The sequence below is a fragment of the Salvelinus alpinus genome, chromosome 18 (assembly GCF_045679555.1).
Source record: "Salvelinus alpinus chromosome 18, SLU_Salpinus.1, whole genome shotgun sequence".
NCBI classification, from domain to species: Eukaryota; Metazoa; Chordata; class Actinopteri; order Salmoniformes; family Salmonidae; genus Salvelinus; species Salvelinus alpinus.
Window position 1 is genome coordinate 46763662 of NC_092103.1, and position 15289 is coordinate 46778950.

The 15289-nt window shown below is 43.7% G+C and overlaps 1 protein-coding gene across 11 annotated transcripts in view; it reads left to right on the forward strand.

Annotated features, from left to right (window-relative positions):
- The window catches only part of LOC139544418 (transcription factor 4-like), a 464635-nt gene that overhangs the window by 49929 nt on the left and 399417 nt on the right, over positions 1–15289 (forward strand). The window lies entirely within an intron of this gene.

Genomic DNA, 15289 nt, shown 5'->3' on the forward strand with positions numbered 1-15289 from the left:
TGTTGTTGTTGTTGAGTTGTTGTTGTTGTTGAGTTGTTGTTGTTGTTGAGTTGTTGTTGTTGTTGTTGTTGAGTTGTTGTTGTTGTTGAGTTGTTGTTGTTGTTGTTGTTGTTGTTGTTGTTGAGTTGTTGTTGTTGTTGTTGTTCTACTGAAGAACAAGAACACAAAGTGATGTAGTTGTTTAGAACACAGCCTTGCCCACTTTTACACAATTACTCTTGTTGTTGACGCAATCCCAAAAAACGGTCCATTATAAATCACAATCTGGGTCAGGTGGGCATCATTTGAAAGCTTGTTCTATTGCCAACATGACTAGCTAAGTTATAAAATACAGTCTTACAGTGTTAGGCTTTCAACAAGGCAATTCAGAGAAACAGATCGTCATTTTGGGGGCGAATAGGAAGGGGTCAAGAATGCATTCAGGTGTGTGGTAAATCTTCCCCACAATGCAACACACATTCTGTTCAGAACGACCCAGGGTATGACACCATGTCATCTGGTAACTGTACATCAAACATCGTCTCATTGTGTTCAGAACGACCCAGGGTATGACGCCATGTCATCTGGTAACTGTACATCAACCAGGCTCATTCTGTTCAGAACGACCCAGGGTATGACACCATGTCATCTGGTAACTGTACATCAACCAGGCTCATTCTGTTCAGAACGACCCAGGGTATGACACCATGTCATCTCGTAACTGTACATCAACCAGGCTCATTCTGTTCAGAACGACCCAGGGTATGACACCATGTCATCTGGTAACTGTACATCACCCGTAGTGATCATCAACATGGACAATGTGTAAGACATCAGTTTGATGATATGGAAATGTGAAGTGCACATTTGAACTCACAGGTGTTTGGCTTGGTTGTGGTATTTATTATAATCCTCAATGTCTAATCTTTACAGCATTTCCCCTCGCTCAGACAACAAAAAAATGTGCAAAAGTTTCCCAATTAGCGGGGATACCCACCATTAGTCAGTTATCTGCTCCCCCCGGACTTCCTCATAACCCTGCCCCACCCCAATGGACATTTATCATTGTTACTTGCAGTAAATATGTACAGTGCCTTCGGAAAGTATTCAGACCCCTTGACTTTTTCCCACATTTTGTCAGATTTATTGTTTCATTCACACTTGCACTGTTGGAGCCGGGAGTTTAAGAATGCCACTGTACCCTGCGACTGTATCTGCCACACTGTGACTATTACAATCGAATTTAAACCTAATCAATTTATTGTCGCGTGCGGATGCTCAAGTTCAGAACGGCTGTTAGACAAAACCCCCCAAAAAAACAGAACTGTGAAGTGGAGACCCTGTATGCAACATACCACCCTGCATACCACTGCTAGCTCCCCTCTGAAGCCCTGTATGCAACATACCACCCTGCATACCACTGCTAGCTCCCCTCTGAAGCCCTGTATGCAACATACCACCCTGCATACCACTGCTAGCTCCCCTCTGAAGCCCTGGATGCAGCATACCACCCTGCATACCACTACTAGCTCCCCTCTGAAGCCCTGGATGCAGCATACCACCCTGCATACCACTGCTAGCTCCCCTCTGAAGCCCTGGATGCAGCATACCACCCTGCATACCACTACTAGCTCCCCTCTGAAGCCCTGGATGCAGCATACCACCCTGCATACCACTGCTAGCTCCCCTCTGAAGCCCTGGATGGGAGACCAGATGCTGCTGGAAGTGGTGTTGGAGGGCCAATAGGAGGCACTCTTTCCTCTGGTTTCAAAAATTATCCCAATGCCCCAGGGCAGTGATTGGGGACATTGCTCTGTGTAGGGTGGCTGTCTTTCGGGTGGGATGTTAAACGGGTGTCCTGACTCTCTGTGGTCACTATAGATCCCATGGCACTTATCATAAGAGTAAGGGTGTTAACCCTGGTGTCCTGGCTAAATTCCCAATCTGGGTCATCTAATCATCCCCAGCTTCCAATTGGGTCATTCCTTTCATTGGGTCGTTCTTCCTATAACTATTCCTCGGGTCTTTGCTGTAAATGAGAATGTGTTCTCAGTCAATTTACCTGGTAAAATATACAGTATAGCACTTATAGCTGTATGAGTGTAAAGAGTTACGTTACAGAATATTTAGTATGAACAGTAGTGTTCCCAGAGCAGAGCCTTGAGGAACACCAACACTTGCCAGATCAGTGGACACTGATGTGCGTGAGAGGCAGGGGGATAACATGGCTAGCACACAGAAACCTGCGGTTTCCCATGCACCTGTGCAAGGCCTGTAAACGGCTCTGTTATTGTGCTGCCTGGCTCAAGGACTTCCCTTTCAAGTGTGTGTGTGTGTGTTAGTAGTCCAGATGTGAGGTGCTGTTGTGTGAAGAAACGTCCTGCCAGCAGTAGGATTACCAGCCTTCATTACCAGGGCTAGTGTGTGTGTGTGTGTGTGTGTGTGTGTGTGTGTGTGTGTGTGTGTGTGTGTGTGTGTGTTTGTGTGTGTGTGTGTGTGTCTGTGTGTGTGTGTCTGTGTGTGTGTGCGCTTGTGTATTTTGTGACGACGGCGGCACTTCAAACCGTCCCTCACTACGAACGCCCATATAGGATTTTTTTGGCAGCCACCTTGTTTTTCTTGGTTTCTAATACCTTAGCCTCACAACTTTCTCCCCCTCCCCTCCCTCCCTCTCTCTCTCTTTCTTTCGCTCGCTTCCTCTATCCCTCTAGCCCAAGGGCACCTCTCTCTCAGGGAGGATACCGTTTATATAACTACTTATTCTACTGTTGTTGTCACTCCCCACGGCTGCTTTGTTCATCGCCGTAACCAAGCCTGCGTCCCTAATGACACCTTAGTCCTTATATAATGCACTACGGTTGACTAGAGCACTGTGGTCCCTGGTCAAAAGTCATATCCAGATAAGGATGCCATTTGGGATGCAGACTAAGTGATTGTTGAGGGAAAAAGGGGGGCAGATACAGTGTTATTGTTGTTGTATTGTGCAGTAAATTGAAAAGGCCAAAATCTTGATTATTTGTTGTCGGATCAAACGGTGGAGGAAGTAGAGAGGAGTTTTGAAGGCACAACAACGAGAGTAACAATGGTAGGAGGGTTTATTATGAGGGTAGACTTCACGAGAAGGAGTATTGTTGGGAACGGGTTTTGTTTGCCCCAAATTCAAACGGGAAGAAGTTGTTGTTTAAGATCCTGTTGATTTCGTATGTGTTAGTTCAACCTAGTTACTAGCTACTTTAGACCCTTGTTAGGGCCGTATAAAAGCCACGGTGCTGAGAACACGGACGGATTCACGTAATCCAGACATTAAATGAAATTCAGCAATATATATATATTTTTGATTGAACTTAGTAGGAATATGAATTAATATGCCCAAGATTATCATAAGACATTAACGAAATGCATCAATGATTAGTATTTTCATTCAACATTCTAAAAAGGCAAAACAGGAATGCCCGTCTGTGTGTTTGTCCAACACTTTGTGAAGCCGTTAGCGACGATGCTAATAATACTAACCATCTTCTGATGGAAAGGCTGTCCCTAAAACCTTTTCAATTAAATGTTAACTACAAAGTATGCCTACCTGACATCATGATATTGTGATTATTTGCATCAATCCAGTGGCAATTTGTTTAGCAATCTCTGCAATTACATGTGTGCTACAGAAACACAGCTTCTTCTTCTACTTCTTCTTCGTGTGAATTTCCTGCAGACTAGATGCCGTGTTGTGCATTTCTGCCTTTCGCAGGTCGGAGTGTGGATTGCAGGGGAAACGTTTAATTGACCACCATGTATACACTATCCACCCCCCAGAACCACCATCCCATCCCACTACTTTGGCCCTAAATGATCCTAGTCTGCATTTGAGGATAATAACAAGAGTATATTTGACTTGGCAGAGGCCTTTTCAGGGTTCTCAAGGACATCTTACATTGACAGAACTACATAAAAGCAAGAACACTACATAAAATCATAAAATCAATTTCAGCAATTAAAGTAACATTTAAGTCAAAGGACCAGATGAAATAGGACAGATAAAAAGAAGATGGAGTAGGGTTGGGTAGAGGATACGAACCTGGTTAAGGGTTTAGATCTAGGGAGTAGGGTTGGGTAGAGGATACGAACCTGGTTAAGGGTTTAGATCTAGGGAGTAGGGTTGGGTAGAGGATACGAACCTGGTTAAGGGTTTAGATCTAGGGAGTAGGGTTGGGTAGAGGATACAAACCTGGTTAAGGGTTTAGATCTAGGAAGTAGGGTTGGGTAGAGGATACGAACGTGGTTAAGGGTTTAGATCTAGGGAGTAGGGTTGGGTAGAGGATACGAACCTGGTTAAGGGTTTAGATCTAGGAAGTAGGGTTGGGTAGAGGATACGAACCTGGTTAAGGGTTTAGATCTAGGGAGTAGGGTTGGGTAGAGGATACGAACCTGGTTAAGGGTTTAGATCTAGGGAGTAGGGTTGGGTAGAGGATACGAACCTGGTTAAGGGTTTAGATCTAGGGAGTAGGGTTGGGTAGAGGATACGAACCTGGTTAAGGGTTTAGATCTAGGGAGTAGGGTTGGGTAGAGGATACGAACCTGGTTAAGGGTTTAGATCTAGGGAGTAGGGTTGGGTAGAGGATACGAACCTGGTTAAGGGTTTAGATCTAGGGAGTAGGGTTGGGTAGAGGATACGAACCTGGTTAAGGGTTTAGATCTAGGGAGTAGGGTTGGGTAGAGGATACGAACCTGGTTAAGGGTTTAGATCTAGGGAGTAGGGTTGGGTAGAGGATACGAACCTGGTTAAGGGTTTAGATCTAGGGAGTAGGGTTGGGTAGAGGATACGAACCTGGTTAAGGGTTTAGATCTAGGGAGTAGGGTTGGGTAGAGGATACGAACCTGGTTAAGGGTTTAGATCTAGGAAGTAGGGTTGGGTAGAGGATACGAACCTGGTTAAGGGTTTAGATCTAGGGAGTAGGGTTGGGTAGAGGATACGAACCTGGTTAAGGGTTTAGATCTAGGGAGTAGGGTTGGGTAGAGGATACGAACCTGGTTTAGGGTTTAGATCTAGGAAGTAGGGTTGGGTAGAGGATACGAACCTGGTTAAGGGTTTAGATCTAGGAAGTAGGGTTGGGTAGAGGATACAAACCTGGTTAAGGGTTTAGATCTAGGGAGTAGGGTTGGGTAGAGGATACAAACCTGGTTAAGGGTTTAGATCTAGGAAGTAGGGTTGGGTAGAGGATACGAACCTGGTTTAGGGTTTAGATCTAGGGAGTAGGGTTGGGTAGAGGATACGAACCTGGTTTAGGGTTTAGATCTAGGGAGTAGGGTTGGGTAGAGGATACGAACCTGGTTTAGGGTTTAGATCTAGGGAGTAGGGTTGGGTAGAGGATACAAACCTGGTTTAGAGTAAGGGTTTAGGTTCCTCGAAACATGACCCGCCAAACCGCGCTTCTTAACACCTACCCGCTTAACCCAGAAGCCAGCCGCACCAATGTGTCGTAAGTGCAAATACCATGAGACAAGAACATAGCCAAGTTCATTCTTTGGTTGATTCTTTGGTTGGATCTTTGGTTGAGTCTTTGGTTGAGTCTTTGGTTGAGTCTTTGGTTGATTCTTTGGTTGATTCTTTGGTTGAGTCTTTGGTTGAGTCTTTGGTTGAGTCTTTGGTTGAGTCTTTGGTTGAGTCTTTGGTTGATTCTTTGGTTGATTCTTTGGTTGGATCTTTGGTTGATTCTTTGGTTGATTCTTTGGTTGAGTCTTTGGTTGGATCTTTGGTTGGATCTTTGGTTGATTCTTTGGTTGATTCTTTGGTTGAGTCTTTGGTTGATTCTTTGGTTGGATCTTTGGTTGATTCTTTGGTTGATTCTTTGGTTGATTCTTTGGTTGGATCTTTGGTTGATTCTTTGGTTGAGTCTTTGGTTGAGTCTTTGGTTGAGTCTTTGGTTGATTCTTTGGTTGATTCTTTGGTTGATTCTTTGGTAATCTATTTTGAAGCCTGGAAATCACCTGAGACTAGTGACTTTACACTTTCACTTCTGTCATCTCACCAGAATGTAGCTATTTTGTAGCTGACAGTCATCATGTCTTCCTTTGCAGGTGCACCTCTTGGGAACGCTATGTTTTTTTAATGTCTGACTACATACAGGAACACTGTACTGTGACATCAGTACAAACCGTCTCTCAATCTCAATGTGGTTTACCATTTCACTGAAAACACGTAGGAGTTTGTTGGACTAGCCTGATTAAACCAGCCTGTTCTTTGTGTATGATCAATGCTTTTACCTACAAGGCTATTACTATAAATGATAATTTTTTTAACCTTTATTTAACTTGGCAAGTCAGTTAAGAACAAATTCTTATTTACAATGACGGCCTAGGAACAGTGGGTTAACTGCCTTGTTCAGGGGCAGAACGACAGATTTTTACCTTGTCAACTCAGGGATTCGATCTTGCAACTTTTACGTTTACTAGTCCAACGCTCTAACCACTAGGCTACCTGCTGCCCCACTAGCAATGAGCAGGATGTGAAGAACAGGAAGGTACCCGTCAGTAGGCTGCCACAATTACCGTTTAATTGTGTAACCGATAATGAATGAAGAACTTCAAACCATATATACAGTGGGGAGAACAAGTATTTGATACACTGCTGATTTTGCAGGTTTTCCTACTTACAAAGCATGTAGAGGTCTGTCATTTTTATCATAGGTACACTTCAACTGTGAGAGACGGAATCTAAAACAAAAATCCAGAAAATCACATTGTATGATTTTTAAGTAATTAATTTGCATTTTATTGCATGACATAAGTATTTGATCACCTACCAACCAGTAAGAATTCCGGCTCTCACAGACCTGTTAGTTTTTCTTTAAGAAGCCCTCCTGTTCTCCACTCATTACCTGTATTAACTGCACCTGTTTGAACTCGTTACCTGTATAAAAGACACCTGTCCACACACTCAATCAAACAGACTCCAACCTCTCCACAATGGCCAAGACCAGAGAGCTGTGTAAGGACATCAGGGATAAATTGTAGACCTGTACAAGGCTGGGATGGGCTACAGGACAATAGGCAAGCAGCTTGGTGAGAAGGCAACAACTGTTGGCACAATTATTAGAAAATGGAAGAAGTTCAAGATGACGGTCAATCACCCTCGGTCTGGGGCTCCATGCAAGATCTCACCTCGTGGGGCATCAATGATCATGAGGAATGTGAGGGATCAGCCCAGAACTACACGGCAGGACCTGGTCAATGACCTGAAGAGAGCTGGGACCACAGTCTCAAAGAAAACCATTAGTAACACACTACGCCGTCATGGATTAAAATCCTGCAGCGCACGCAAGGTCCCCCTGCTCAAGCCAGCGCATGTCCAGGCCCGTCTGAAGTTTGCCAATGACCATCTGGATGATCCAGAGGAGGAATGGGAGAAGGTCATGTGGTCTGATGATACAAAAATAGAGCTTTTTGCTCTAAACTCCACTCGCCGTGTTTGGAGGAATAGAAGGATGAGTACAACCCCAAGAACACCATCCCAACCGTGAAGCATGGAGGTGGAAACATCATTCTTTGGGGATGCTTTTCTGCAAAGGGGACAGGACGACTGCACCGTATTGAGGGGAGGATGGATGGGGCCATGTATCGCGAGATCTTGGCCAACAACCTCCTTCCCTCAGTAAGAGCATTGAAGATGGGTCGTGGCTGGGTCTTCCAGCATGACAACGACACGAAGCACACAGCCATGGCAACTAAGGAGTGGCTCCGTAAGAAGCATCTCAAGGTCCTGGAGTGGCCTAGCCAGTCTCCAGACCTGAACCCAATAGAAAATCTTTGGAGGGAGCTGAAAGTCCGTATTGCCCAGCGACAGCCCCGAAACCTGAAGGATCTGGAGAAGATCTGTAGGGAGGAGTGGGCCAAAATCCCTGCTGCAGTGTGTGCAAACCTAGTCAAGAACTACAGGAAACGTATGATCTCTGTAATTGCAAACAAAGGTTTCTGTACCAAATATTAAGTTCTGCTTTTCTGATGTATCAAATACTTATGTCATGCAATAAAATGCAAATTAATTACTTAAAAATCATACAATGTGATTTTCTGGATTTTTGTTTTAGATTCCGTCTCTCATAGTTGAAGTGTACCTATGATAAAAATTACAGACCTCTACATGCTTTGTAAGTAGGAAAACCTGCAAAATCGTCAGTGTATCAAATACTTGTTCTCCCCACTGTATATATATATATATATTTTTTTTTTTGTGTGTGGAAGGAACAGTTAACTGACGACAGGAAGGGGCGGGCATTTGTGTCAGTTGAGTCCATTTTTCTCGGGTAACACGGACTCGGGTAACACGGACTCGGGTAACACGGACTCGGGTAACACGGACTCGGGTAACACGGACTCTTTACACACGTAATGAAACTTTGTTGCTCCTTTCAGAAACAAACACGGTGTTGTGGTGTTGTAGCAAACTAGTGTTTGGTTGCCTAGGCAACGCCCCCCGCAGCAGCAGCAACAGTAGTAGTAGTAGTAGTAGTAGTAGTAGTAGTAGTCGTAGTAGTCGTAGTCGTAGTCGTAGTAGTCGTAGTAGTAGTAGTAGTAGTAGTAGTAGTAGTCGTAGTAGTAGTAGTAGTCGTAGTAGTCGTCGTAGTCGTCGTCGTAGTAGTCGTAGTAGTAGTAGTAGTGGTAGTAGTAGTAGTAGTAGTCGTAGTAGTCGTCGTAGTAGTCGTCGTAGTAGTCGTAGTAGTAGTAGTAGTGGTAGTAGTAGTAGTCGTAGTAGTAGTAGTAGTAGTAGTAGTAGTAGTAGTAGTAGTAGTCGTAGTAGTAGTAGTAGTAGTAGTAGTCGTTGTAGTAGTAGTAGTAGTCGTCGTAGTAGTAGTAGTAGTAGTCGTAGTAGCAGTAGTAGTAGTAGCAGTAGTGGTAGTAGTAGTAGTAGTGGTAGCAGTAGTAGTAGTAGTAGTAGTAGTAGTAGTAGTAGTAGTAGTAGTAGTAGTAGTAGTAGTAGCAGTAGTAGCAGTAGCAGTAGTAGTAGCAGCAGTAGTAGTAGTAGTAGTAGCAGTAGTAGTAGCAGCAGTAGTAGTAGTAGTAGTAGCAGTAGCAGTAGTAGCAGTAGCAGTAGTAGTAGCAGCAGTAGTAGTAGTAGTAGTAGCAGTAGTAGTAGAAGCAGTAGTAGCAGTAGTAGTAGTAGTAGTAGCAGCAGTAGTAGTAGTAGTAGCAGCAGTAGTAGTAGAAGCAGTAGCAGTAGTAGTAGCAGTAGCAGTAGCAGTAGCAGTAGCAGTAGCAGTAGCAGTAGCAGTAGTAGTAGTAGGAGTAGTACACGCAGTCAGGAGTGGATGAGACGAGACAATGTGCATCTTTAAAGATAAATATACAACTAAAAGAGAAACAGCTATTCGAGCGATTATAACAGTGACCCCGGTCATTTGGCTGACCACAATTCCATGACCGTCAGCCCTACCCATCAGCCCTACCCATCACAAAGAGAAGATGTTAGCAAAAACAAAACAAAAAACATGAATGAATGACTGTAAGGATTATTTATATAGACTATACTATGCCTTCATCTCAGTCGTGTTTATACTTGATAATATTATGCTATAAAAAGGAAGGAAGAGAGTGGACAGAGGGAGATGGAGTGATACAAGGAAGAGAGGGAGATGGAGTGATACAAGGAAGAGAGTGGACAGAGGGAGATGGAGTGATACAAGGAAGAGAGGGAGATGGAGTGATACAAGGAAGAGAGTGGACAGAGGGAGATGGAGTGATACAAGGAAGAGAGGGAGATGGAGTGATACAAGGGAGAGAGGGAGATGGAGTGATACAAGGAAGAGAGTGGACAGAGGGAGATGGAGTGATACAAGGAAGAGAGGGAGATGGAGTGATACAAGGAAGAGAGGGAGATGGAGTGATACAAGGAAGAGAGTGGAAAGAAGGAGATGGAGTGATACAAGGAAGAGAGGGAGATGGAGTGATACAAGGAAGAGAGGGAGATGGAGTGATACAAGGAAGAGAGGGGGATGGAGTGATACAAGGAAGAGAGGGGGATGGAGTGATACAAGGAAGAGAGGGGGATGGAGTGATACAAGGAAGAGAGGGAGATGGAGTGATACAAGGAAGAGAGTGGACAGAGGGAGATGGAGTGATACAAGGAAGAGAGGGAGATGGAGTGATACAAGGAAGAGAGGGAGATGGAGACTCAGCCATGTTAGGATTGCTTTGCACCAGTGCCAGGAGATCAGTAAGCCTCTCATTAGACAGACTCTGTGTGTGCTGCGAAGGCTACACCGCACTAGGTTAAGGCCTGCTTCATGTGGAACGCTTAGGTTGTACGAGACAACGTTTAACTTGATGATCCTCCACTTTTACCAACAGTAAGATAAATAGATAAATATATATATATATTAGATTTCACACTGTACTTTCAAGCACAGTTCCAGCATCTATGGTATATGTGTCAGCAGGCTTGTACAGTACAACTTGGCTGAGTGGAATGAAAATGACACTAGCGTGTTCTCATGTTTACCAGACAGGACGTGATTACATGAACCATAGAAGTAAGTTATTGTTTGACCTCCTTAGGCTTTTTCCATCAAAAGATTAAATTGTGGAAGTCCCCAGCGCTTTGGAAAACAGGAAAAAGGAAAACCAGTATTATTTAAGTTGGTTGTTTTCAACGGAAGTTCTTTTCCATATCCTTTAGTTGACAACAACAAGACTTGTATAACATAACGTGGGCCTATCTCTACTAATGTTTTGACATAGTCGACCTGATTCGCTCATGTAGACTACCTGGGGTCATATGTCACTGGGTAGTAAACATAATGTAGACTACCTGGGGTCACATGTCACTGGGTAGTAAACATAATGTAGACTACCTGGGGTCACATGTCACTGGGTAGTAAACATAATGTAGACTACCTGGGGTCATATGTCACTGGGTAGTAAACATAATGTAGACTACCTGGGGTCACATGTCACTGAGTAGTAAACATAATGTAGACTACCTGGGGTCACATGTCACTGGGTAGTAAACATAATGTAGACTACCTGGGGTCACATGTCACTGGGTAGTAAACATAATGTAGACTACCTGGGGTCACATGTCACTGAGTAGTAAACATAATGTAGACTACCTGGGGTCACATGTCACTGGGTAGTAAACATAATGTAGACTACCTGGGGTCACATGTCACTGAGTAGTAAACATAATGTAGACTACCTGGGGTCATATGTCACTGGGTAGTAAACATAATGTAGACTACCTGGGGTCACATGTCACTGAGTAGTAAACATAATGTAGACTACCTGGGGTCACACGTCACTGAGTAGTAAACATAATGTAGACTACCTGGCGTCACATGTCACTGAGTAGTAAACATAATGTAGACTACCTGGGGTCACATGTCACTGAGTAGTAAACATAATGTAGACTACCTGGGGTCACATGTCACTGGGTAGTAAACATAATGTAGACTACCTGGGGTCACATGTCACTGAGTAGTAAACATAATGTAGACTACCTGGGGTCATATGTCACTGGGTAGTAAACATAATGTAGACTACCTGGGGTCACACGTCACTGAGTAGTAAACATAATGTAGACTACCTGGGGTCATATGTCACTGGGTAGTAAACATAATGTAGACTACCTGGGGTCACATGTCACTGAGTAGTAAACATAATGTAGACTACCTGGGGTCACATGTCACTGAGTAGTAAACATAATGTAGACTACCTGGGGTCACACGTCACTGAGTAGTAAACATAATGTAGACTGGGCAGTAACAGAAGGACTGATATGTAAAACTGGATCCAGGGTGGCAGGTAGCCTAGTGATTAAGAGCGTTGGGCCAGTAACCGATCACTGGTTTGAATCCCTGACCCGACCAGGTGATAAATCTGTGCCCTTGAGCAAGGCAATTGCTGTGTGTAAGAGTGTCTGCTAAATCAGCGGTTTCTAAGGGACCAGCAAGTCTGGCTTTCATGTGACGGGGGCAACATAACAGTCTCTCTCTCATTTGGTCAGCCTTCAGTGTGGAATAGTAGTCCCTGAGATCGGGTTGTTTTGTTGTTTTATTCACCTAATTAATTACAGATCTCAGGTAGTATTTTTCAAAAGCTTATTTTACAAATGACAAATTGTTCTGTGATTTTCTGAAGAGTAGAATACTCTAAGCTTCAACACCAGCCAGCTTCAATACTAGCCAGCTTCAATGCTAGCCAGCTTCAATACTAGCCAGCTTCAATACTAGCCAGCTTCAATGCTAGCCAGCTTCAACACCAGCCAGCTTCAATGCTAGCCAGCTTCAATGCTAGCCAGCTTCAACACCAGCCAGCTTCAATACTAGCCAGCTTCAATGCTAGCCAGCTTCAATACTAGCCAGCTTCAATACTAGCCAGCTTCAACACCAGCCAGCTTCAACACCAGCCAGCTTCAACACCAGCCAGCTTCAATACTAGCCAGCTTCAATGCTAGCCAGCTTCAATACTAGCCAGCTTCAATGCTAGCCAGCTTCAATGCTAGCCAGCTTCAACACCAGCCAGCTTCAACACCAGCCATCTTCAATAATAGCCAGCTTCAATGCTAGCCAGCTTCAACACCAGCCAGCTTCAATGCTAGCCAGCTTCAATGCTAGCCAGCTTCAACACCAGCCAGCTTCAATACTAGCCAGCTTCAATACTAGCCAGCTTCAACGCTAGCCAGCTTCAATACTAGCCAGCTTCAACACCAGCCAGCTTCAACACCAGCCGATATAAAGTTACGTTGTGTTCTTGTGTTGTCTCTTCGTCTCTCTTGCCAGGACAACTTCTTAACCGACTCCAAAAGAATCCTCTTCTAAACGTTTTGTAGTCCCTGGTCGAGGTTGTTTTCTAGCTGTGGATAGATAGGGAGGCATGCTACCCCATCAGAACAATGGTAAGATCCAGAGGGAGCTCGCTGGTTTAATTGAATTGTCGACTCGAAATCTACCGAGACTCGGATGGCGAGTAATCAGCTCTTTCTGCCTGAGACCCGCCCAGACAAACAGTGAATTTACCTACAGTTCTCCTCGAGTCTTTTGTTAATCCACGTTAAACTTGTATCTATCTACTTTACTTATTACTCTTTAAATAAAAAGACAAAAAAAAGTCTCATTCTTCCAAAACATCATATTTATGAATTCACAAATTACAATAACAATCAGTGATGAATGAAAAGATGGTGGTTAGCTTCCAAAGGACAGCTAGCGGTTTTAAAAGTGCAGTGTGTTGTGTCACCAGAAGTGAAGAGGTGTTATCTGCTATTGGAAGCAGAGCAGATACAGCCACTACCTAACCCTCATTGAGAACTCATGCTGTTAAAGCCACTATCTAACCCTCATTGAGAACTCATGCTGTTAAAGCCACTATCTAACCCTCATTGAGAACTCATGCTGTTACAGCCACTATCTAACCCTCATTGAGAACTCATGCTGTTACAGCCACTATCTAACCCTCATTGAGAACTCATGCTGTTAAAGCCACTATCTAACCCTCATTGAGAACTCATGCTGTTAAAGCCACTATCTAACCCTCATTGAGAACTCATGCTGTTACAGCCACTATCTAACCCTCATTGAGAACTCATGCTGTTAAAGCCACTATCTAACCCTCATTGAGAACTCATGCTGTTAAAGCCACTATCTAACCCTCATTGAGAACTCATGATGTTAACAATCCTCTTTTCAACCTGAGCTCTGTCTCTCAAAACTGATTTTAGTGTATAAAACACATTGTTGCCTACCTATCAGTCACTCAGTCACTCACACAGTCACTCACTCACTCACTCAGTCACTCACTCAGTCACTCACTCAGTCACTCAGTCACTTACTCAGTCACTCACTCACTCACTCACTCACTCACTCACTCACTCACTCACTCACTCACTCACTCACTCACTCACTCACTCACTCACTCACTCACTCACTCACTCACTTACTCACTTACTCACTCACTCACTCACTCACTTTATCCACAAACACGTTAATAAAAAACATACAATCTGCTGCCCGGAATCATTTCTTAAACTTCAAGCCCATTTTCAAAACCACTATGCCCAGTGGCCATGCCTTCATCGTCTACACTGTCGGAGTGTTGTCCTATCAGAGTGTGTTTGGTGTGTTGTTCTGCTTACCCACATAGGGGTACAGAGGGTTTTGTTGTGATTGTGTTGGGAGATCTAAGCCCACGTTGGCACGGCTTCACATAGACCACATCTGAATTAATGAACGTTGTCAAAAGAATCACTCCAGCGTTTAATTCTTCTACTGGAGAAAATGCCTCTCTCTTTTTAATATCCATAATCTGCCTTTTTAAGACTGCCATCTGCACTTCTGTCTTTAAAACCGAAAGCCATTCATTTCAGTAAAGCTGTGTTTGAACTTGCTAATAGTATTTTTTTTTTAAATCTTTCTCTCCCTCCCTATCAGAAGTTTGTGTTATTCTTCTCTCTCCCCTCTCTCACTTTCTCCCTCTCTTCTTCTGACGTACCATTAGCTTGCCAATCTGTTATTTGCTTTTCTCCTTTTATGTAAAAAAAAATATATATGTACAAAAGAGAAATGAAAACAAACACAAGAGAAGACAACAAGAGAAGACAACAAGAGAAGACAAACAAGAGAAGACAACAAAAGAAGACAACAAGAGAAGACAGCAAAAGAAGACAACAAGAGAAGACAACAAAAGAAGACAACAAGAGAAGACAACAAGAGAAGACAACAAGAGAAGACAACAAGAGAAGACAACAAGAGAAGACAGCATGAGAAGACAGCAAGAGAAGACAACAAGAGAAGACAACAAGAGAAGAAGTCCAAAGTTCAGACAGAGTATGGCGTCAGGCTTCTAGAGCAGGACAACCACTGATTGGTTGTAGAAGAAAAACTTCCTTCGCTTCAGCCAGATGTTCTAATTTTAGTTGCCCCCGACGATACAATTCTATAATAACAGGAAGTAGTAAGGAACTAGTCAAGGCCCTTTTGTGATTGGACCAGGACCAGGCTACTGCCCTTCCTTCCAGGCTATTAGACCTTTGTAATTACTAGGTCTGCGTCCCAAATATGGACCCTGGTCTATATGACTGTATGGACCCTGGTCTATATGACTGTATGGACCCTGGTCTATAGGACTGTATGGACCCTAGTCTATAGGACTGTATGGACCCTGGTCTATAGGACTGTATGGACCCTAGTCTATAGGACTGTATGGACCCTGGTCTATAGGACTGTATGGACCCTGGTCTATAGGACTGTATGGACCCTGGTCTATAGGACTGTATGGACCCTGGTCTATAGGACTGTATGGACCCTGGTCTATAGGACTGTATGGA